Source organism: Phyllobates terribilis, unplaced genomic scaffold (assembly GCF_046119375.1).
Source record: "Phyllobates terribilis strain yellow unplaced genomic scaffold, ASM4611937v1 Scaffold_12__6_contigs__length_324123572, whole genome shotgun sequence".
Lineage (NCBI taxonomy): Eukaryota > Metazoa > Chordata > Amphibia > Anura > Dendrobatidae > Phyllobates > Phyllobates terribilis.
In genome coordinates, this window is record NW_027362772.1 from 10,972,439 (window position 1) to 10,996,177 (window position 23,739).

At 51.7% G+C, this 23,739-nt stretch overlaps 1 protein-coding gene and 1 pseudogene across 1 annotated transcript in view; both read right to left on the minus strand.

The window, feature by feature from the left end:
• Positions 1–6,789, minus strand: part of LOC141172901 (uncharacterized) — a 71,653-nt pseudogene extending 64,864 nt beyond the window's left edge.
• Positions 1–23,739, minus strand: part of LOC141171898 (uncharacterized) — an 819,676-nt gene that overhangs the window by 627,665 nt on the left and 168,272 nt on the right. The window lies entirely within an intron of this gene.

Genomic DNA, 23,739 nt, shown 5'->3' on the forward strand with positions numbered 1-23,739 from the left:
CATTCCAACCGAGAGCAGTGCTGCTAGTGCTTTACAAAGCAGCTCAGTGCGTCGAGGCAGTGGAGGAAGCTCTGCACAAAGAGGGAGCAGAAGCAGCGCCTCAGCACAAGGCAAGACCAGTATGGCCGAAATGTGGCAAAGTTTTGTGTCCCCGGAGCCACAAATGTCAACACCATCACAGACGGCTCCAGTCAGCAGGAGGCAATGTTTCCGTCAGATGATGACAGACTACATGTCTTGCCCTATTAGTGTACTCCCAGACGGCTCTTCTCCCTTCAAGTTTTGGGTCTGTAAGCTGGATACATGGCCAGAGCTTAGTCAGTATGCATTGGAGGTGCTAGCTTGCCCTGCTGCTAGTGTATTATCGGAACGCGTCTTTAGTGCTGCAGGTGGTGTACTAACAGACCGTCGCATGCGACTATCCTCCGATAACGTTGACCGGCTTACTTTTCTCAAAATGAACAAGGCCTGGATCTCTCATGAATTTGCCAGTCCTCTTCCAGAATAAATAATTGGTTGGCAACAGTATCCAGGTCTCCTGTTGTGTTCATGTTTTTACCACCTGAACTGTAATCCCTGAGCTCCAACACCGCCAGTTGGTGCTCGGAAGTGCCGTCTGCACAGTCAACACTTGCTGCCGCGTTATTGGGGTTCAGTAACGTCAGCTGTTCCCCTGCTGTGCGGACGGCAATTTCTCCTGCTCTGTCCACATTCTCACTACTACAGATTTTAAAGTTGCTCCAATTACACCTCTGGCTCCTCTGTTTTCAGTATTATCCCTGAGCTCCAACACCGCCAGTTGGCGCTCAGAAGTACCGTCTGCACAGTCAACACTTGCTGCCATGTTATTGGGGTTCAGTAACGTCAGCTGTTCCCCTGCTGTGCGGACAGCAATTTCTCCTGCTCTGTCCACATTCTCACTACTACAGATTTTAAAGTTGCTCCAATTACACCTCTGGCTCCTCTGTTTTCAGTATTATCCCTGAGCTCCAACACCGCCAGTTGGCGCTCGGAAGTGCCGTCTGCACAGTCAACACTTGCTGCCGTGTTATTGGGGTTCAGTAACGTCAGCTGTTCCCCTGCTGTGCGGACGACAATTTCTCCTGCTCTGTCCACATTCTCACTACTACAGATTTTAAAGTTTCTCCAATTACACCTCTGGCTCCTCTGTTTTCAGTATTATCCCTGAGCTCCAACACCGCCAGTTGGCGCTCGGAAGTGCCGTCTGCACAGTCAACACTTGTTGCCGCGTTATTGGGGTTCAGTAACGTCAGCTGTTCCCCTGCTGTGCGGACGACAATTTCTCCGGCTCTGTCCACATTCTCACTACTACAGATTTTAAAGTTGCTCCAATTACACCTTTGGCTCCTCGGTTTTCAGTATTATCCCTGAGCTCCAACACCGCCAGTTGGCGCTCGGAAGTGCCGTCTGCACAGTCAACACTTGCTGCCGTGTTATTGGGGTTCAGTAATGTCAGCTGTTCCCCTGCTGTGCGGACGGCAATTTCTCCTGATCTGTCCACATTCTCACTACTATAGATTTTAAAGTTTCTCCAATTACACCTCTGGCTCCTCTGTTTTCAGTATTATCCCTGAGCTCCAACACCGCCAGTTGGCGCTCAGAAGTGCCGTCTGCACAGTCAACACTTGCTGCCGTGTTATTGGGGTTCAGTAACGTCAGCTGTTCCCCTGCTGTGCGGACGGCAATTTCTCCTGCTCTGTCCACATTCTCACTACTATAGATTTTAAAGTTGCTCCAATTACACCTCTGGCTCCTCTGTTTTCAGTATTATCCCTGAGCTCCAACACCGCCAGTTGGCGCTCGGAAGTGCCATCTGCACAGTCAACACTTGCTGCCGTGTTATTGGGGTTCAGTAACGTCAGCTGTTCCCCTGCTGTGCGGACGGCAATTTCTCCTGCTCTGTCCACATTCTCACTACTACAGATTTTAAAGTTGCTCCAATTACACCTCTGGCTCCTCTGTTTTCAGTATTATCCCTGAGCTCCAACACCGCCAGTTGGCGCTCGGAAGTGCCGTCTGCACACTCAACACTTGCTGCCGTGTTATTGGGGTTCAGTAACGTCAGCTGTTCCCCTGCTGTGCGGACGGCAATTTCTCCTGCTCTGTCCACATTCTCACTACTACAGATTTTAAAGTTGCTCCAATTACACCTCTGGCTCCTCTGTTTTTAGTACTTACCCTGGGCTCCAATACCGCTAGTTGCTGCTCAGAAGTGCCGTCTGCACAGTCAACACTTGCTCCAGTGTTATTGGGGTTCAGTAACATCAGCTGTTCCCCAGGTGTGTGTCCGGCAAATTCTCCTGTTTTGTCCACATCCACTGTACTACTGATTTAAAACTTGCTCCAATTACACCTCTGGCTCCTCTGTTTTTAGTATTTACCCTGGGCTCCAATACCGCTAGTTGCTGCTCAGAAGTGCCGTCTGCACAGTCAACGCTTGCTCCAGTGTTATTGGGGTTCAGTAACGTCAGCTGTTCCCCAGCTGTGTGTCCGGCAAATTCTTCTGCTCTGTCCACATTCACACTACTACAGATTTTAAAATTGCTCCAATTACGCCTCTGGCTCCACTCTGTTTTTAGTATTTACCCTGGGTTCCAGCACCGCCAGCTGTTTCCCAGCAGTGTCTTTGGCACGGGTACTCCCTCCTGCCCAGCCTGGTTCCAGCACGCCAGCTGTTTCCGGGTAGTGTCAATGTCATTTTGCCTCCAATGCGTTGTCGTGTCGTGTTGCGGTCGGGTTAGCCGACTCTATGGTGCCTGCAGTTTAGGTGACTCCTATGTGGGCTGCGGGATCTGGCAATGAAGGCTGGTTCCATAGTGCCAGTAGGACAAGCACCCCCTGTAGGACTGTGGGTTTTGGTAACTGCGGTCGGCTCGCGGCCTTGAAACTTTTTTTTACATGGGTACCTTCTGCTACCCATCCGGGTTCCAGTACCGTCAGCTGGTTCTCGGCAGTGCCTTTGGATTAGGTGCCTCCATCTCGGTATCCAAGTTCCACCAACGTCTGCTGGTCCTTGGTAGTGCTTTCTGGCACAGGTACCTCCTGCTTAGTAACCAAGTTCTAGTACCATCAGCTGGTCCTCGGTAGTTCCATTGGCTCTTGTAGCTACTGCTACCCATCCGGGTTCCAGTACCGTCAGCTGGTTCTCGGCAGTGCCTTTGGATTAGGTGCCTCCTTCTCGGTATCCAAGTTCCACCAACGTCTGCTGGTCCTTGGTAGTGCTTTCTGGCACAGGTACCTCCTGCTTAGTAACCGAGTTCTAGTACCATCAGCTGGTCCTCGGTAGTTCCATTGGCTCTTGTACCTACTGCTACCCATCCGGGTTCCAGTACCGTCAGCTGGTTCTCGGCAGTGCCTTTGGATTAGGTGCCTCCTTCTCGGTATCCAAGTTCCACCAACGTCTGCTGGTCCTTGGTAGTGCTTTCTGGCACAGGTACCTCCTGCTTAGTAACCGAGTTCTAGTACCATCAGCTGGTCCTCGGTAGTTCCATTGGCTCTTGTACCTACTGATACCCATCCGGGTTCCAGTACCGTCAGCTGGTTCTCGGCAGTGCCTTTGGATTAGGTGCCTCCTTCTCGGTATCCAAGTTCCACCAACGTCTGCTGGTCCTTGGTAGTGCTTTCTGGCACAGGTACCTCCTGCTTAGTAACCGAGTTCCAGTACCGTCAGCTGGTCTTCGGTAGTTCCATTGGCTCTTCTACCTTCTGCTACCCATCCGGGTTCCAGTACCGTCAGCTGGTCCTCGGTAGTTCCATTTGCTCTTGTACCTTCTACTACCCATCCGGGTTCCAGTACCGTCAGCTGGTTCTCAGCAGTGTCTTTGGCATGGGTACTCCCTCCTGCCCAGCCTGGTTCCAGCACGCCAGCTGTTTCCGGGTAGTGTCAACGTCACTTTGCCTCCAATGCGTTGTCCTGTCGTGTTGCGGTCGGGTTAGCCGACTCTATGGTGCCTGCAGTTTAGGTGACTCCTATGTGGGCTGCGGGATCTGGCAATGAAGGCTGGTTCCATAGTGCCAATAGGACAAGCACCCCCTGTAGGACTGTGGGTTTTGGTAACTGCGGCCGGCTCGCGGCCTTGAAACTTTTTTTTTCATGGGTACCTTCTGCTACCCCTCCGGGTTCCAGTACCTTCAGCTGGTTCTCGGCAGTGCCTTTGGATTAGGTGCCTCCTTCTCGGTATCCAAGTTCCACCAATGTCTGCTGGTCCTTGGTAGTGCTTTCTGGCACAGGTACCTCCTGCTTAGTAACCGAGTTCCAGTACCGTCAGCTGGTCCTCGGTAGTTCCATTGGCTCTTGTACCTTCTGCTACACATCCGGGTTCCAGTACCGTCAGCTGGTCCTCGGTAGTTCCTCAGCCTTCTTGTACCTTCTGCTACATTTCCAAGTTCAAGCTTTTTGACATGGTTCTTGGTAATCACTGTGGATCTCCCTGACAAGGACCCTGAAGACGAGGACCCTGGAGACCAACCCGAAGAAGAAGAGGACCCCGAAGACGACTACCCTGAAGACGAGGACCCTGAAGACCACCCCGAAGAAGACGAGGACCCCGAAGACGAGGACCCTGAAGACGAGGACCCTGAAGACCAACCCGAAGAAGACGAGGACCCCGAAGACGAGGACCACCGAAGACGACGACCCTGAAGACGAGGACCCCGAAGACGATGACCCTGAAGACCACCCCGAAGAAGATCAAGAAGATGACCCTGAAGAAGTTGACCAAGAGAACAAAGAAGAGAAGACAACCACCAAGATACAGAAGAACAAGAGACAGAAAACCAAGAAGCAGAAGTACAAGAAGCTGCAGAACAAAAAGCAGAAAAACATTAAGCATAAGACTAAAAATCAGAGCAAAAGATAATATCTAAATTATAAGCAGAAGATGACTAAGCAGTGTATGGGGGTGAGTCCGTTCCTCCTCGTGGTGCCCCTGGAAAAGACCTGCTGCTGCAGGCCAAACTGAACGCGGACAAATCCTGTTGTAAATCTTTTGTGACGGGCAGAACGAAAGGTGTAATGTTCAACCTTTTATAGATAACAACTACAGGAATGCCTGTCACAAATAAGAATATGATGAAGAAGAAGAATATGAAGAAGATGAAGAAGTAGAATATGAAGAAGAATAATAGTTGAATAAGAAGAATATGAAGAATGTAAAAAAAAAGAATAATACAAAGAAGGTGAAGAAGAAGAAGATGAAGAAGGTGAAGAAGAAGTGGATGAAAAAGATGCTGATGCTGAGGATGATGAAGGAGAAAGTGTGGGAGAAGTAAAAAAGAAGAGCATGGAAGTAGTGAAACATAAATATCTGACAAAATATAAAAATACTTAACATAGTCAATATTTCCGTAACTCAGAACGTGTTAAAAAAAATATTAATTCCTGCTATTCCATTTGATTGGGCTAAACCTCTATGCCTTTATTGTCTCCCCCACCTCCCCCAATACATTCTACATTATTCTTAGTTGTTTTCCTTCATGTAGAATTAACCTACAAGGAAAGAGAGGGTTTATTTTCATTCCGATATTTCTGTCACATTGACTTGCATTGGTTTCCGGTATCGGAATTGGCGATATCCGATACTTTTTGGGTATCGGTCCGATCCAATCCGATCCGATATTTCCCGATATCGGAAGGTATCGCTCAACACTATTCATCACTATAACATTTATCACATTCTGAACATGAATACGGCTTCTCCCCTGTGTGAGTTCTCTTGTGGATAACAAGACCCCATTTCTGTTTAAAGCATTTTCCACATTGTGAGCATGAAAACGGCTTTACTCCTGAGTTGCTTCTCTGATGTCTAAAAAGAAAAGATCTTTCGCTAAAACATTTCTCACAATGTTCACAAGAAAATGGCTTCTCTCCTGTGTTACTTCTCTTATGTTGAATAAATTTTGATTTCTAGTAAAAACATTTTCCACATTCCAAACATGTATATGGCTTCTCTCCACTATTAGCACTTTGGTTCACGACATCTTTTCTGTTACGTTTATTTTCCTTAACATTCGGTAATGAATCAGAAGACAGGACCTGTTTGAACGGATCTGATGATATTATTATTATTATTATTATTATTTATTATTATAGCGCCATATATTCCATGGCGCTTTATATGTGAAAAGGGGGTATAATACAAGAACAATTACAATAATCTTGAACACAATGTGACAGCGACTGGTACAGGAGGAGCAAGAACCCTGCCCGCGAGGGCTTACAATCTATGAGGGATGGGTGAGGATACAGTAGGTGAGGGTAGAGCTGGTCGTGCAGCGGCATGGTGGAGTGGTGGATACTGCAGGTTGTAGGCTTGTCGGAAGAGGTGGGTCTTCAGGTTCCTTTTGAAGGTTTCCACGGTAGGCGAGAGTCTGATACGTTGGGGTAGACAGTTCCAGAGTAGGGGGGAAACACGGGAGAAATCTTGTATACGGTTGTGGGAGTAGAGCTGGAGATCTTATGAGGATCGGAGGTTGCGTGCAGGTGTGTAACGGGAGACTAGGTCGGAGATATATGGAGGAGACAGGTTGTGAATGGCTTTGTATGTCATGGTTAGGGTTTTGAACTGGAGTCTCTGGGCAATGGGGAGCCAGTGAAGAGATTGACAGAGAGGAGAGGCCGGGGAATAGCGGGGGGACAGGTTGATTAGTCGAGCAGCAGAGTTTAGGATAGATTGGAGGGGTGCGAGAGTGTTAGAGGGGAGGCCACAGAGCAGGAGGTTGCAGTAGTCAAGGCGGGAGATGATAGACTGTTACCGGGAACAGCGACATATGGAATTATGACATGTTCTTCATATGTATCGTGTGGGATACCACGATTATCTGCTTTACAATCTAAAGATATCTGATGTCCCTCAGAGCTCCCGTTACAGTCATATGCAAAGAATAAAACTGGTTTTCTTATTTTTTAATAATAAAATGTCTAATGAAATTTTGTAACATTAATATGTAAAAATGTACATCCAAACTACAAGGCATGCAGCAAAATTTGCTTTTTAAATAAAACAGTGATAAAAAAAATTCCGATCACAATCTAACAGTAGGCTTTAAAAAAAAAAAAAAACAGAAGATAACAAACACTAGGCCTCATGCTACTTTTTTGCAGTTTTATTTTAATGAATGAAAAATATTTTCATAGGTTCATATATCAGTGTTGCCCGTCGTCAGTAGTGTTGAGCGATACCTTCCGATATCAGGAAATATCGTATCGGATTGGATCGGGCCGATTCCGATACCGGAAACCAATGCAAGTCAATGGGACACAAATATCGGAATGAAAATAAACCCTTTCTTTCCTTGTAGGTTAATTCTACATGAAGTAAAACAACTAAGAATAATGTAGAATGACATGAAAAGCCGGCAATTCAGCAGCGGCATATGACGCGCCCCCTGGGACATATTCCTTTTTGAGGGGAATACCCGGCACCGGATCAGATGGGGGGTTGTAGTCTCCGAGCGGCTGTGACCCGGTCCCGTGCCCAGGGCGTCAAGCTCAGTGTTATGTGGCAGTCTTTACTGATGTTATTAAAGTTCGTTGTGTCGACTACGCCACCCGTTGTGATGCGGTCACTGTGGCCGCCGCTGCAGCAGGGTCCGCTGAGGCTGATGGTGGATGCGCAGCTTGGTGGGATAACCCCCAACGGGAGGGGTATAGCCTCAGAGGGGACAGGCGCAGAGGATGGGGGTTGTGGTGGTGCGGTGCAGCCGGTAATGATGACAGACTCGGGTAGTGCAGTTAAGGGTCTTTACTTACTGCAGATGTTCCTGGTCACTCTAGCTCCAAGTGACCTCCCGAGCCGTGCTGCGTCCACCAGGTCCTGGATCCGGCCAACCCCCAAACAAGTCCGGAGCGTGGCCCTGAGCTCTCCCTCTGTCCTTACTTCAGCCGTCCCCACCAGTGATTCACCTAAGTCCAGCTCCCTCGGGCCTTCTGTTGGGCAACCTATGGCCTTAGGTTCCCTGACCCTTCCTGTGGTGTGCCTTCAGGGTGAATGTAGTGGGTGACCGTGACAGACACTGCCCACGGTCTCCGGTCTCTGGCTGGGGAATGTCTTTGCCCCCACCAGCTTGGGTTCCGGTACCCTCTTGCTGACTCCTCACCCGGTGTTCTTATTTGGGTTCTTGGGTCCCTTCTTTGTCCCCCTCTGGGTCTTTCTTCACTCCACTCTCTCTCTTCAGGGCCTCTCTTTCTTTCAGCTGCTCCTCTGCCAGCTTCCGCTCCTCCTCTCCTGCTGACTTGTCCTCTGCACTGACTGACTGACCCTCTGCGTCTGACCCTGATTCTAAGTTGGTGCCCTCCTTATATATCCCTCTATGTGTGAGCTCAGGTGACCAGCACCCAATGAGCTCCTACCACTACCCAGACTGCTCCCCCTATCTGCCCCTACACTACATGGGATGTTCCTCCCCCCTCCCACTCCAGCCAGGAACAGGCTCGGTCGCACCTGCACATTTCTAAGTGGGAGTGCCGTCGGCCTGCTCCTCTGGAATGGGATGTATGTAGTGCATGCAGTCTATCTGAGCTCAGTTCCACACTCCATCCTTACCCGGGAGTGGAATATCACACCTCTGGGTTGAGGTGCAATACTCCTGTAGCAGCCGAATCCTCAGGGTGCTACATTCCCCCCTGGTAAACCACAGCACGTCCTCGGGCTGCAAAGACAAAAACACCAAAACATACAAATTTTTATAAACATATAAAACATATAAAATATTATATATATATAACTTTTTCATATAGACATCATTATAACATTCTCGTCGTCTCTTTCTTTCTTCCTCCTCTGGTCACCGTGCAACTCGTGACCAGGTAAAGTGCGACAGTCTTTTGATAAGCAGTTTCTCATAAAACCAGTAGGGGGCGCCTTAGGAAGCGCAACTATGTACAGGGAAGTTTTGGCCGTTCTCAGTCCCCGGCCAAGTAAAGGGAATGGGATGGCTGCTCACAGTCCTCAGCCTGGTTTGGGTAGGGGACACACGGGTTAAACTGTTCACTGGTCCCAACGGGGACTAAACTTTAAAGCAGCCACGGTTACTTGTGTACCCCGACAGGTAACTATATACAGTCCTTTGTACTATCTCAGTCATAGTACCTTCTAGCCTTGAACCCGTCCGGGTCTTCTGGCTCCTCCTCCCTACACCGCAACTCCTCCTCTGTCAGGCGATGCACGTGGAGGGCGTAAGGTCCCTTGGCACACTTGTGCCGGGTGAACGTTACCTCGTCACCGACGTAGAGGTCACGGCCTTTGTGACCCTCTGGCAGGTGAGACTCGACATCCCGTCGGGTAACGAAGACGTCACCCATGGTGTTCCGGTCCTTTATGAAGCCCCACCCATGCTGCGCATTAAACTTTATTACCGTCCCGATGGTACAGGGACGATCTGTTGCATAGGGGTCCCTTCTGGTCCGACTCTTTTGCTCCGCGCTGCGGGTCCGGGCCCATTGCTCTCTGGCCCGCCTCTCCTCCCGCTCTCTCTTGAACTCTGCCAGCTGTTGACGGCAACACTCGGTACGCTCTGCTGCAGCTGCCCGAGTCTCTCCGGTGAACCCCATCAAATCTTCTCCCGTGGGGTCCCACACGAACTGGGCTTCCTCGAGTGGAGGCGAGACCCGAGTCACGGGCTTTGGAGCCGGGATCAGGGGCTCACACAGGGGACCTAACTTCTTTTGTCGCTCCAGTTCCAAGAATTCTTTGGGCCAGATGAAAGGCCGCCCGTCCGGCCACGCTAGCTGGCTGAAGGGGTCCTCTCCCAGACTTGGCACCCTTGATGTTACGGGTGCGGGCGCGATGGTGGGGGCGCCCAGGTTACCCAGGCCTTGCGGCCAGGCCTGGGGCATCTGGAAGGTAAATGGAACTGTTAACACGGCGGCACCCTGGGCCACCTGGCCTTGTGACCAGGCCGGAGGCTCCGCGGAGGTAGATGGCTCTGCTGGGGATGCGGCGCCCGGAAACGCTAGGCCTTGCGACCAGGCCGGAGGCTTCCCTTCCTTCGCCACGCTCCGGGTCACGACGCGTGACGTCACTGGGGTCGCGACGGCGGCTTCCGGTCGGGGCCTAGTCGGTGGCGGTGTCATGGCGGTCTCGGGTACGGCCGGGGGACCTTCGGGCTCTGCGACGGGGAGCTGGGGCAGGTGGGTGGTCTTCCGGTATGGGGTATAGGCGTCCCCCTTACCTGCTGCCATACGTCTCGCTCCCTCTTCTGCGCCGTCTCCGGCCTTGGGTCCTCCCGCGTCATCCGCAGAGGTAGTCGGTGTCTTCTTCCAAGGGAGCGGGTTCCGTGGACGGATTCCAGCTTGCTGGGCCATCTCCCGGCCCCACTCCGCCAGGATCTCCCTCTGCACTCGGGCCATCCTTCCCGCGAGGCCCTCCAGGGCACTCCGCGCGCACTCCCGATCTCGGGGAAGCTGCGCCAGGATCTCCGCTAAGCCTAGCGGGGTTGTTGACTCCAGCAGGCTCCTGACCATCGGGTCGGTGCTGCTCTGCTCTGCTTCCGGCAGGCTCCTGGCCAGCGGGCCGGTGCTGCTCTGCTCTCCTCCTTCTTCCTTTTGCAGGCTCCTGGCCAGCGGGCCGGTGCTGCACTGCTGCCGCTCCATTCCCGGGTCTACTCTTTCTCTCCTCGACTCCGGGTGCTCTTGCTCTGGACACCTCGCCTCCGGGTGCGCTCGTTCTAGACTGCTCCAAGCGACACCCATCTTTTCTCTTCTCTTTCGTCTCCTCCCACTTCGAGGGCGGTCCCGGGGCAACTCGGTGACTGTCAGCTCCAGGGGGAGTTCTTTCACGCTGACTGACACCTCCAGCATCACAGTCTCTGTTGGTGGGGGCGGTTTCCACTTTTGGCGCCATTTTCTGTCCCGGCCCACGATGGGAGGTGGCCTCTTGCCCTCCTTTGGCACGCCCATAATGGCGTCCGCTGCTCTTCCAAGGCGGGAAATCTGCGGTTTTGGCGGGAATCGCTTCCCAGTGGCGGGAAACTCTGCAGATGGCGGGAACAAGCTGGAAATGGCGGACAATCGGCGGGAAACGACTGGTGATGGAGTCCGATGGCGTGGACCCTCCGGAACCGGCAGGAGTCTTCTTTCTGAGGTAAACTTGCACTTTTCTTCAGGCACGCAGTACCCGGGTGTTGCGGGCACGTAATCCTGCCGACTACGCCAAAGTTGACGCGCCCCCTGGGACATATTCCTTTTTGAGGGGAATACCCGGCACCGGATCAGATGGGGGGTTGTAGTCTCCGAGCGGCTGTGACCCGGTCCCGTGCCCAGGGCGTCAAGCTCAGTGTTATGTGGCAGTCTTTACTGATGTTATTAAAGTTCGTTGTGTCGACTACGCCACCCGTTGTGATGCGGTCACTGTGGCCGCCGCTGCAGCAGGGTCCGCTGAGGCTGATGGTGGATGCGCAGCTTGGTGGGATAACCCCCAACGGGAGGGGTATAGCCTCAGAGGGGACAGGCGCAGAGGATGGGGGTTGTGGTGGTGCGGTGCAGCCGGTAATGATGACAGACTCGGGTAGTGCAGTTAAGGGTCTTTACTTACTGCAGATGTTCCTGGTCACTCTAGCTCCAAGTGACCTCCCGAGCCGTGCTGCGTCCACCAGGTCCTGGATCCGGCCAACCCCCAAACAAGTCCGGAGCGTGGCCCTGAGCTCTCCCTCTGTCCTTACTTCAGCCGTCCCCACCAGTGATTCACCTAAGTCCAGCTCCCTCGGGCCTTCTGTTGGGCAACCTATGGCCTTAGGTTCCCTGACCCTTCCTGTGGTGTGCCTTCAGGGTGAATGTAGTGGGTGACCGTGACAGACACTGCCCACGGTCTCCGGTCTCTGGCTGGGGAATGTCTTTGCCCCCACCAGCTTGGGTTCCGGTACCCTCTTGCTGACTCCTCACCCGGTGTTCTTATTTGGGTTCTTGGGTCCCTTCTTTGTCCCCCTCTGGGTCTTTCTTCACTCCACTCTCTCTCTTCAGGGCCTCTCTTTCTTTCAGCTGCTCCTCTGCCAGCTTCCGCTCCTCCTCTCCTGCTGACTTGTCCTCTGCACTGACTGACTGACCCTCTGCGTCTGACCCTGATTCTAAGTTGGTGCCCTCCTTATATATCCCTCTATGTGTGAGCTCAGGTGACCAGCACCCAATGAGCTCCTACCACTACCCAGACTGCTCCCCCTATCTGCCCCTACACTACATGGGATGTTCCTCCCCCCTCCCACTCCAGCCAGGAACAGGCTCGGTCGCACCTGCACATTTCTAAGTGGGAGTGCCGTCGGCCTGCTCCTCTGGAATGGGATGTATGTAGTGCATGCAGTCTATCTGAGCTCAGTTCCACACTCCATCCTTACCCGGGAGTGGAATATCACACCTCTGGGTTGAGGTGCAATACTCCTGTAGCAGCCGAATCCTCAGGGTGCTACATTCCCCCCTGGTAAACCACAGCACGTCCTCGGGCTGCAAAGACAAAAACACCAAAACATACAAATTTTTATAAACATATAAAACATATAAAATATTATATATATATAACTTTTTCATATAGACATCATTATAACATTCTCGTCGTCTCTTTCTTTCTTCCTCCTCTGGTCACCGTGCAACTCGTGACCAGGTAAAGTGCGACAGTCTTTTGATAAGCAGTTTCTCATAAAACCAGTAGGGGGCGCCTTAGGAAGCGCAACTATGTACAGGGAAGTTTTGGCCGTTCTCAGTCCCCGGCCAAGTAAAGGGAATGGGATGGCTGCTCACAGTCCTCAGCCTGGTTTGGGTAGGGGACACACGGGTTAAACTGTTCACTGGTCCCAACGGGGACTAAACTTTAAAGCAGCCACGGTTACTTGTGTACCCCGACAGGTAACTATATACAGTCCTTTGTACTATCTCAGTCATAGTACCTTCTAGCCTTGAACCCGTCCGGGTCTTCTGGCTCCTCCTCCCTACACCGCAACTCCTCCTCTGTCAGGCGATGCACGTGGAGGGCGTAAGGTCCCTTGGCACACTTGTGCCGGGTGAACGTTACCTCGTCACCGACGTAGAGGTCACGGCCTTTGTGACCCTCTGGCAGGTGAGACTCGACATCCCGTCGGGTAACGAAGACGTCACCCATGGTGTTCCGGTCCTTTATGAAGCCCCACCCATGCTGCGCATTAAACTTTATTACCGTCCCGATGGTACGGGGACGATCTGTTGCATAGGGGTCCCTTCTGGTCCGACTCTTTTGCTCCGCGCTGCGGGTCCGGGCCCATTGCTCTCTGGCCCGCCTCTCCTCCCGCTCTCTCTTGAACTCTGCCAGCTGTTGACGGCAACACTCGGTACGCTCTGCTGCAGCTGCCCGAGTCTCTCCGGTGAACCCCATCAAATCTTCTCCCGTGGGGTCCCACACGAACTGGGCTTCCTCGAGTGGAGGCGAGACCCGAGTCACGGGCTTTGGAGCCGGGATCAGGGGCTCACACAGGGGACCTAACTTCTTTTGTCGCTCCAGTTCCAAGAATTCTTTGGGCCAGATGAAAGGCCGCCCGTCCGGCCACGCTAGCTGGCTGAAGGGGTCCTCTCCCAGACTTGGCACCCTTGATGTTACGGGTGCGGGCGCGATGGTGGGGGCGCCCAGGTTACCCAGGCCTTGCGGCCAGGCCTGGGGCATCTGGAAGGTAAATGGAACTGTTAACACGGCGGCACCCTGGGCCACCTGGCCTTGTGACCAGGCCGGAGGCTCCGCGGAGGTAGATGGCTCTGCTGGGGATGCGGCGCCCGGAAACGCTAGGCCTTGCGACCAGGCCGGAGGCTTCCCTTCCTTCGCCACGCTCCGGGTCACGACGCGTGACGTCACTGGGGTCGCGACGGCGGCTTCCGGTCGGGGCCTAGTCGGTGGCGGTGTCATGGCGGTCTCGGGTACGGCCGGGGGACCTTCGGGCTCTGCGACGGGGAGCTGGGGCAGGTGGGTGGTCTTCCGGTATGGGGTATAGGCGTCCCCCTTACCTGCTGCCATACGTCTCGCTCCCTCTTCTGCGCCGTCTCCGGCCTTGGGTCCTCCCGCGTCATCCGCAGAGGTAGTCGGTGTCTTCTTCCAAGGGAGCGGGTTCCGTGGACGGATTCCAGCTTGCTGGGCCATCTCCCGGCCCCACTCCGCCAGGATCTCCCTCTGCACTCGGGCCATCCTTCCCGCGAGGCCCTCCAGGGCACTCCGCGCGCACTCCCGATCTCGGGGAAGCTGCGCCAGGATCTCCGCTAAGCCTAGCGGGGTTGTTGACTCCAGCAGGCTCCTGACCATCGGGTCGGTGCTGCTCTGCTCTGCTTCCGGCAGGCTCCTGGCCAGCGGGCCGGTGCTGCTCTGCTCTCCTCCTTCTTCCTTTTGCAGGCTCCTGGCCAGCGGGCCGGTGCTGCACTGCTGCCGCTCCATTCCCGGGTCTACTCTTTCTCTCCTCGACTCCGGGTGCTCTTGCTCTGGACACCTCGCCTCCGGGTGCGCTCGTTCTAGACTGCTCCAAGCGACACCCATCTTTTCTCTTCTCTTTCGTCTCCTCCCACTTCGAGGGCGGTCCCGGGGCAACTCGGTGACTGTCAGCTCCAGGGGGAGTTCTTTCACGCTGACTGACACCTCCAGCATCACAGTCTCTGTTGGTGGGGGCGGTTTCCACTTTTGGCGCCATTTTCTGTCCCGGCCCACGATGGGAGGTGGCCTCTTGCCCTCCTTTGGCACGCCCATAATGGCGTCCGCTGCTCTTCCAAGGCGGGAAATCTGCGGTTTTGGCGGGAATCGCTTCCCAGTGGCGGGAAACTCTGCAGATGGCGGGAACAAGCTGGAAATGGCGGACAATCGGCGGGAAACGACTGGTGATGGAGTCCGATGGCGTGGACCCTCCGGAACCGGCAGGAGTCTTCTTTCTGAGGTAAACTTGCACTTTTCTTCAGGCACGCAGTACCCGGGTGTTGCGGGCACGTAATCCTGCCGACTACGCCAAAGTTGACGCGCCCCCTGGGACATATTCCTTTTTGAGGGGAATACCCGGCACCGGATCAGATGGGGGGTTGTAGTCTCCGAGCGGCTGTGACCCGGTCCCGTGCCCAGGGCGTCAAGCTCAGTGTTATGTGGCAGTCTTTACTGATGTTATTAAAGTTCGTTGTGTCGACTACGCCACCCGTTGTGATGCGGTCACTGTGGCCGCCGCTGCAGCAGGGTCCGCTGAGGCTGATGGTGGATGCGCAGCTTGGTGGGATAACCCCCAACGGGAGGGGTATAGCCTCAGAGGGGACAGGCGCAGAGGATGGGGGTTGTGGTGGTGCGGTGCAGCCGGTAATGATGACAGACTCGGGTAGTGCAGTTAAGGGTCTTTACTTACTGCAGATGTTCCTGGTCACTCTAGCTCCAAGTGACCTCCCGAGCCGTGCTGCGTCCACCAGGTCCTGGATCCGGCCAACCCCCAAACAAGTCCGGAGCGTGGCCCTGAGCTCTCCCTCTGTCCTTACTTCAGCCGTCCCCACCAGTGATTCACCTAAGTCCAGCTCCCTCGGGCCTTCTGTTGGGCAACCTATGGCCTTAGGTTCCCTGACCCTTCCTGTGGTGTGCCTTCAGGGTGAATGTAGTGGGTGACCGTGACAGACACTGCCCACGGTCTCCGGTCTCTGGCTGGGGAATGTCTTTGCCCCCACCAGCTTGGGTTCCGGTACCCTCTTGCTGACTCCTCACCCGGTGTTCTTATTTGGGTTCTTGGGTCCCTTCTTTGTCCCCCTCTGGGTCTTTCTTCACTCCACTCTCTCTCTTCAGGGCCTCTCTTTCTTTCAGCTGCTCCTCTGCCAGCTTCCGCTCCTCCTCTCCTGCTGACTTGTCCTCTGCACTGACTGACTGACCCTCTGCGTCTGACCCTGATTCTAAGTTGGTGCCCTCCTTATATATCCCTCTATGTGTGAGCTCAGGTGACCAGCACCCAATGAGCTCCTACCACTACCCAGACTGCTCCCCCTATCTGCCCCTACACTACATGGGATGTTCCTCCCCCCTCCCACTCCAGCCAGGAACAGGCTCGGTCGCACCTGCACATTTCTAAGTGGGAGTGCCGTCGGCCTGCTCCTCTGGAATGGGATGTATGTAGTGCATGCAGTCTATCTGAGCTCAGTTCCACACTCCATCCTTACCCGGGAGTGGAATATCACACCTCTGGGTTGAGGTGCAATACTCCTGTAGCAGCCGAATCCTCAGGGTGCTACACATACACCGGTACCCGACAATTTACAACAGAAAGAATAGAGCTTCACACATAGATTAGGTAGATAGAAACATGTCAGTCACATATATATGAAGTACAGTGACAGTTTTGCTTACAGAACTTGTCATTTAGTGTAAAGGATTTATTTAAAAAAATATTAGTGTTTTCGTGCACCGTCTCTTTAAGAAAGCCGGCCGGCAATTCAGCAGCGGTACCCGACAATTTATAACAGAAAGAATAGAGCTTCACACATAGATTAGATAGATAGAAACATGTCAGTCACATATATATGAAGTACAGTGACAGTGTTGCTTACTGTACTTGTCATTTAGTGTAAAGGATTTATTTAAAAAAATACTGGTGTTTTCATGCACCGTCTCTTTAAAAAAGCCGGCTGGCAATTCAGCAGCGGTACCCGACAATTTAGAATAGAAAGAATAGAGAATCACACATAGATTAGATAGATAGAAACATGTCAGTAACATATATATGAAGTACAGTGACAGTGTTGATTACTGTACTTGTCATTTAGTGTTAAAATAAAGGATTTATTTAAAAAAAAATTGGCGTGGGGTTCCCCGTAATTTTAGTCTCTAGCGGAGGTTAAGCAGACAGCTGGGGCAAATGTTTGAAGCCTGGGAAGGGGGTAATACCCACGGAGCTTCCCAGGCTACTAATATCAGCCCCCAGCTGAATACCTAGCCTTTACTAGCTATTAAAATGGGGGAACCCCCCCCAAAAAATAACGTGGGGTCCCCCCTAATTTAATAGCTAGCAAAGGCTAGGCAGACAGCTGGGGGCTGATTTTAATAGCCCAGGAAGGGTGCCATGAATATTGGCCCCCTCCCAGGCTAGAAACACCAGCCGTCAGCGCCCCAGAAATGGCGCATCCATAGGATGCGCCAATTCTGGCACTTAGCCTCGCTCTTCCCACTGCCCTGTAGCGGTGGCAGTGGGGTAATAGGGCTGGGGTTGATGTCAGCTTATAATGCCAGCTGACATCAAGCCCAGGTTAGTAATGGAGAGGCGTCTATAAGACACCCCCATTACTAACCCCATAGTCAAAGTTAAAGAAAAACACAAACACCCAGAATAAAGTCCTTTAATTGAAATAAACACACAATTCTTTATTGTTCTAAATTAAACCATACTTACAGTCACGCCCATTCCAGCTGAAGCCAACGATCTCCTGCAATAAAAGAAAAATAATAAAGCAACCTCATCCTTACCTTTCCATGGTTCCCACGACAGCTTCAGCTCTGCTACATCGAGATGACAGGCTGGATCGCAGCAGAACGCTGCCATTCAGCCTGTCATCCCGCAGACACTGAGAAGCGCAGGCTTGCTTGCGCTCCTCAGTGTCTGGCTGTGACGGCATAAAGATGAGCCGAGGTCATGTCCAATGAACTCAGCTCACCTCATGCACGTCACTGACAGCGTGGGAAAATTCTCCTGCACTCAGCGCTTCAGCGTGAGAATTCTCCCACGCTGTCAGTGACATACATGAGGTGAGGTCATGTCCAATGAACTCAGCTCACCTCATGCACGTCACTGACAGCGTGGGAAAATTCTCCTGCACTCAGCGCTTCAGCGTGAGAATTTTCCCACGCTGTCAGTGACGTGCATGAGGTGAGCTGAGTTCATTGGACATGACCTCGGCTCATCTTTATGCCGTCACAGCCAGACACTGAGGAGTGCAAGTATGCCTGCGCTTCTCAGTGTCTGCGGGATGACAGGCTGGATGGCAGCGTTCTGCTGCGGTCCAGCCTGTCATCTCGATGTAGCAGAGCTGAAGCTGTCGTGGGAACCATGGAAAGGTAAGGATGATGTTGCTTTATTATTTTTCTTTTATTGCAGGAGATCGTTGGCTTCAGCTGGAATGGGCGTGATGGTAAGTATAGTTTAATTTAGAACAATAAAGAATTGTGTCTTTATTTCAATTAAAGGACTTTTTTCTGGGTGTTGTGTTTTATTTAAATACTTTACTAGAAATTCATGGTGGTCATGTCTAATATTGGCGTGACCCCATGAATTTCGGGCTTAGGGCCAGCTGATAATGCCAAGCTGGCCTTAACCCCTTTATTACCCAGTGAGCCACCGCACCAGGGCCCTGGATGAGTTGGGTACAGCGCCAGAAGATGGCGCTTTTATGAACGCGCCATTTTCCGGGGCGGCTGCGGACTGCAATTTGCAGCGGGGGTGGCCCAGAAAGCTTGGGGCTCCCTGCGCTGCGGATTCTAGCCCCCAGCTGCCTAGTTGTACCTGGCTGGACACAAAAATAGGGCGAAGCTCCACGCATTTTTTTTTTAATTATTTCATGAAATTCATGAAATAATTAAGAAAAAAAGGGCTTCCCTATATTGTTGTGTCCAACCAGGTACAAATAGGCAGCTGGTGGTTGGGGGCAGCCCGTTCCTGCCTGCTGTACCTGGCTGGACACAAATATAGTGCGAAGCCCCACGTCAATTTTTTTTAAATTATTTCAGGAAATTCATGAAATAATTAAAAAAAATTGATGTGGGGCTTCGCCCTATATTTGTGTCCAGTCAGGTACAGCAGGCAGGAACGGGCAGCCCCCAACCACCAGCTGCCTATTTGTACCTAGCCGGACACAACAATATAGGGAAGCCCTTTTTTTCTTAATTATTTCATGAATTTCATGAATTTAAAAAAAAAATACGTGGAGCTTCGCCCTATTTTTGTGTCCAGCCAGGTACAACTAGGCAGCTGGGGGCTGGAATCTGCAGCGCAGGGAGGCCCAAGCTTTCTGGGCCCCACCCGCTGCAAATTGCAGTCCGCAGCCGCCCCGGAAAATGGCGCGTTCATAGAAGCGCCATCTTCTGGCGCTGTACCCAACTCATCCAGGGCCCTGGTGCGGTGGCTCACTGGGTAATAAAGGGGTTAAGGCCAGCTTGGCATTATCAGCTGGCCCTAAGCCCGAAATTCATGGGGTCACGCCAATATTAGACATGACCACCATGAATTTCTAGTAAAGTATTTAAAAAAAACACAAACACCCAGAAAAAAGTCCTTTAATTGAAATAAACACACAATTCTTTATTGTTCTAAATTAAACCATACTTACAGTCACGCCCATTCCAGCTGAAGCCAACGATCTCCTGCAATAAAAGTAAAATAATAAAGCAACATCATCCTTAACTTTCCATGGCTCCCACGACAGCTTCAGCTCTGCTACATCGAGATGACAGGCTGGACCGCAGCAGAACGCTGCCATCCAGCCTGTCATCCCGCAGACACTGAGAAGCGCAGGCATGCTTGCGCTCCTCAGTGTCTGGCTGTGACGGCATCCAGATGAGCCGAGGTCATGTCCAATGAACTCGGCGCACCTCATGCACGTCACTGACAGCGTGGGAAAATTCTCACGCTGAAGCGCTGAGTGCAGGAGAATTTTCCCACGCTGTCAGTGACATGCATGAGGTGAGCTGAGTTCATTGGACATGACCTCACCTCATGTATGTCACTGACAGCGTGGGAGAATTCTTACGCTGAAGCGCTGAGTGCAGGAGAATTTTCCCATGCTGTCAGTGACGTGCATGAGGTGAGCTGAGTTCATTGGACATGACCTCACCTCATTTATGTCACTGACAGCGTGGGAGAATTCTCACGCTGAAGCGCTGAGTGCAGGAGAATTTTCCCACGCTGTCAGTGACGTGCATGAGGTGAGCTGAGTTCATTGGACATGACCTCGGCTCATCTTTATGCCGTCACAACCTGACACTGAGAAGTGCAAGCATGCCTGTGCTTCTCAGTGTCTGCGGGATGACAGGCTGGATGGCAGCGTTCTGCTGCGGTCCAGCCTGTCATCTCGATGTAGCAGAGCTGAAGCTGTCGTGGGAACCATGGAAAGGTAAGGATGAGGTTGCTTTATTATTTTTCTTTTATTGAAGGAGATCGTTGGCTTCAGCTGGAATGGGCGTGACTGTAAGTATGGTTTAATTTAGAACAATAAAGAATTGTGTCTTTATTTCAATTAAAGGACTTTATTCTGGGTGTTGTGTTTTTTTAAATACTTTACTAGAAATTCATGGCGGTCATGTCTAATATTGGCGTGACCCCATGAATTTCGGGCTTAGGGCCAGCTGATAATGCCAAGCTGGCCTTAACCCCTTTATTACCCAGTGAGCCACCGCACCAGGGCCCTGGATGAGTTGGGTACAGCACCAGAAGATGGCGCTTCTATGAACGCGCCATTTTCCGGGGCGGCTGCGGACTGCAATTTGCAGCAGGTGGGGCCCAGAAAGCTTGGGCCTCCCTGCGCTGCAGATTCCAGCCCCCAGCTGCCTAGTTGTACCTGGCTGGACACAAAAATAGGGCGAAGCCCCACGTATTTTTTTTTTAAATTATTTCATGAAATTCATGGAATAATTAAGGAAAAAAGGGCTTCCCTATATTGTTGTGTCCGGCTAGGTAAAAATAGGCAGCTGGTGGTTGGGGGCAGCCCGTTCCTGCCTGCTGTACCTGACTGGACACAAATATAGGGCGAAGCCCCCACATAAATTTTTTTTAATTATTTCATGAATTTCCTGAAATAATTTAAAAAAAATTGACGTGGGGCTTTGCACTATATTTGTGTCCAGCCAGGTACAGCAGGCAGGAACGGGCTGCCCCCAACCACCAGCTGCCTATTTGTACCTGTTTGGACACAACAATATAGGGAAGCCCTTTTTTTCTTAATTATTCCATGAATTTCATGAAATAATTAAAAAAAAAAAAAAATGGAGCTTCTCCCTATTTTTGTGTCCAGCCAGGTACAACTAGGCAGCTGGGGGATGGAATCTGCAGCACAGGGAGGCCCAAGCTTTCTGCCCCCCCCCCCCACTGAAAATTGCAGTCCGCAGCCGCCCCGAAAAATGGCGCGTTCATAGAAGCTGGATGCTGTACCTGGCTGGCATACAAAAATATGGCGAAGCCCACGTCAAAAGTTTTGGGAAAAATTAATTAAAAAATAAATAATAATTTAGGGACTGCATCTTTATTAACTCCTCAAATGTCATTTAGTGTTAAAATAAAGGATTTATTTAAAAAAAAATGGCGTGGGATCCCCCATAATTTTAGTCTCTAGCGGAGGTTAAGCAGACGGCTGGGGCAGATGTTTGAAGCCTGGGAAGGGGGTAAAACCCACGGAGCTTCCCAGGCTACTAATATCAGCCCCCAGCTGAATACCTAGCCTTTACTAGCTATTAAAATGGGGGACCCCCCCAAAAAAAATGACGTGGGGTCCCCCCTATTTTAATAGCTAGCAAAGGCTAGGCAGACAGCTGGGGGCTGATATTAATAGCCCAGGAAGGGTGCCATGAATAATGGCCCCCTCCCAGGCTAGAAACACCAGCCGTCAGCTGCCCCAGAAATGGCGCATCCATATGATGCACCAATTCTGGCACTTAGCCTCGCTCTTCCACGTTGCCCTGGTGCGGTGGCAGGGGGTAATAGGGCTGGGGTTCATGTCAGCGCCAGCTGCCATGAAGCCCAGGTTAGTAATGATGGGCGTCTATAAGACACCCCCATTACTAACCTACAAAGTGTTAAAAAGAAAAAACACACTACACCCAGAAAAAAAATAATTTATTTGAAATAAAACACACCATTTTATTTAATTCTTAGTTTACTAAAAATAATAGTTACCTGTCCACGTTCCTACGCTGATCTCCCATGTACAGCTGTCACATCTGGAGATGGTGACAGCTGTGCATGGCTGCTGTAAGCTCACGCTGCCGGGAACACGTCCGCTCCCGGCAGCGGGAGCCCCTGACTGAGGTCACCGGAGTGCATTCAGTCAGCGCAGCTCCGGAGACCTCCTTTACGGCAGTGCTGTACCGTGGGAATTTCTCACGATACAGCAGGGCCGTAAAGCAGCTAACCGGAGCAGCGCTGCCTGAACTCCGACGAACCCGCTTATGCAATGACCGGGCTGCTTTACGGCCCCATCATTCTAGCGGCGGCGGCGGTTCAGAGCGGTCACATTCTATGTGGCTGCTCTGAACTGGAGATCTTCGTGGGACACTCGTGGACTACTACGGAGGGGTAAGGATAAGGTTGTGGTTTATTATTTTATATTTTATTACAGGAGATCGATGGCTTCGGGGAATTAGGTGTCTAGGTGAGTATAGGTGTAGTTTTTTATTTTTTACTTTATTTTAGGTGGCGATCGGCGGGGACAGGTAATGTATGAACTAATTTATTGTAGGTAACCACTGGCCACCAATGACATGTATTTAAAATTTATTGGGGCACAGCAGGGCAATTTAAATAGCAGGATCAGGCTGATGGGAACTACTGCTCCCATCGAGCTGATCCTGCTGCCACGAGTGGACGGGGGACAGACATAGGCCGATGGGAGTAGTAGTGTCACATCGGCCTATGTCTGCCTGCACGCACAGACACTGCGCACACCCGCACACACCCACAAACATCGCACAGACACCCCACACACACACGCAGACATCGCACACACACGCACAGACACCCGCACACACACCAATCATGACGGGCTGATGGTCTGGGAGGTGAGGCTGACCTGTGCGGCCGTGGGAAAGTTCATGTGAGTTCATGCAGTCAAGCATGAACTCACATGAACCCTCTGAGGGCACCGCGGCTACTTCAAATGAACAGCTGATCGGCATCACCTGATACCTCAGCTGGTCATTTGAAATAACCGGCGGGAAAGCGCAGCACAGAACGGGAAAGCCGGCGGTGAAGTCTTTTCACTGCCGGCTTCCCCGCCCGGGTCCTTCGCTCCCCGCTCCTTGGTGTTGCTAGCTCCCCGCCCGGTCCTAACTTACGATTGGGATTGGAGGTGGCGAGGGGAGCGGAGGATCGGGGTGGGAGGCTGCGGGGAAGCAGTATGGGGCTGTGTGATTGTTTAAAAGCCGGCGGCTTTTTACCGCGCGCCGGCTTTTAAACAATCAGGAGAATTCTCCCCCGCTGGGATGGCATTCTGATGACAGGCTGGATCTCAGCTGAGCGCTGCCATCCAGCTTGTCATCCTTCACAGACACTGCAGAGCGCAGGCATTATGGGAACTTCCGATTCCGGTATTCGATATTGTAAAAGTATCGGAATTAAGTATCGGAATTCCGATACCGTGAATATCGGCCGATACCCGATATTTCAGTATCGGAATGCTCAACACTAATTAGAAGACATTAATCTATTAAGATATTTGGCAGTCGGCACCACACAATCTAAATCACTGAAATAGGATACGGGAGGCAATGGTAACTGTGCAACAAAGCATATAAAGAAGTAGGTAGAGAAAAGCTTGCACAGTGAGATAATGCACATCCAAAATAATAAGAATTACTACAAATAATAAATACAATAGCAACTTTATTTCATGTAGGGACACACAAGTGGTTAAAAACATACGACCCCTGACGAAGCTACTGTAGTAGCAATACACGTAGGGCATAGATACTTACGGAGGGTTTCCACTGTAGAGAGGTAAGCCCTACGCGTATCGCTACTACAGTAGCTTTGTCAGGGGCTGTATTTCTCTTGCTGATCAAAAAGGTCATAGTATTT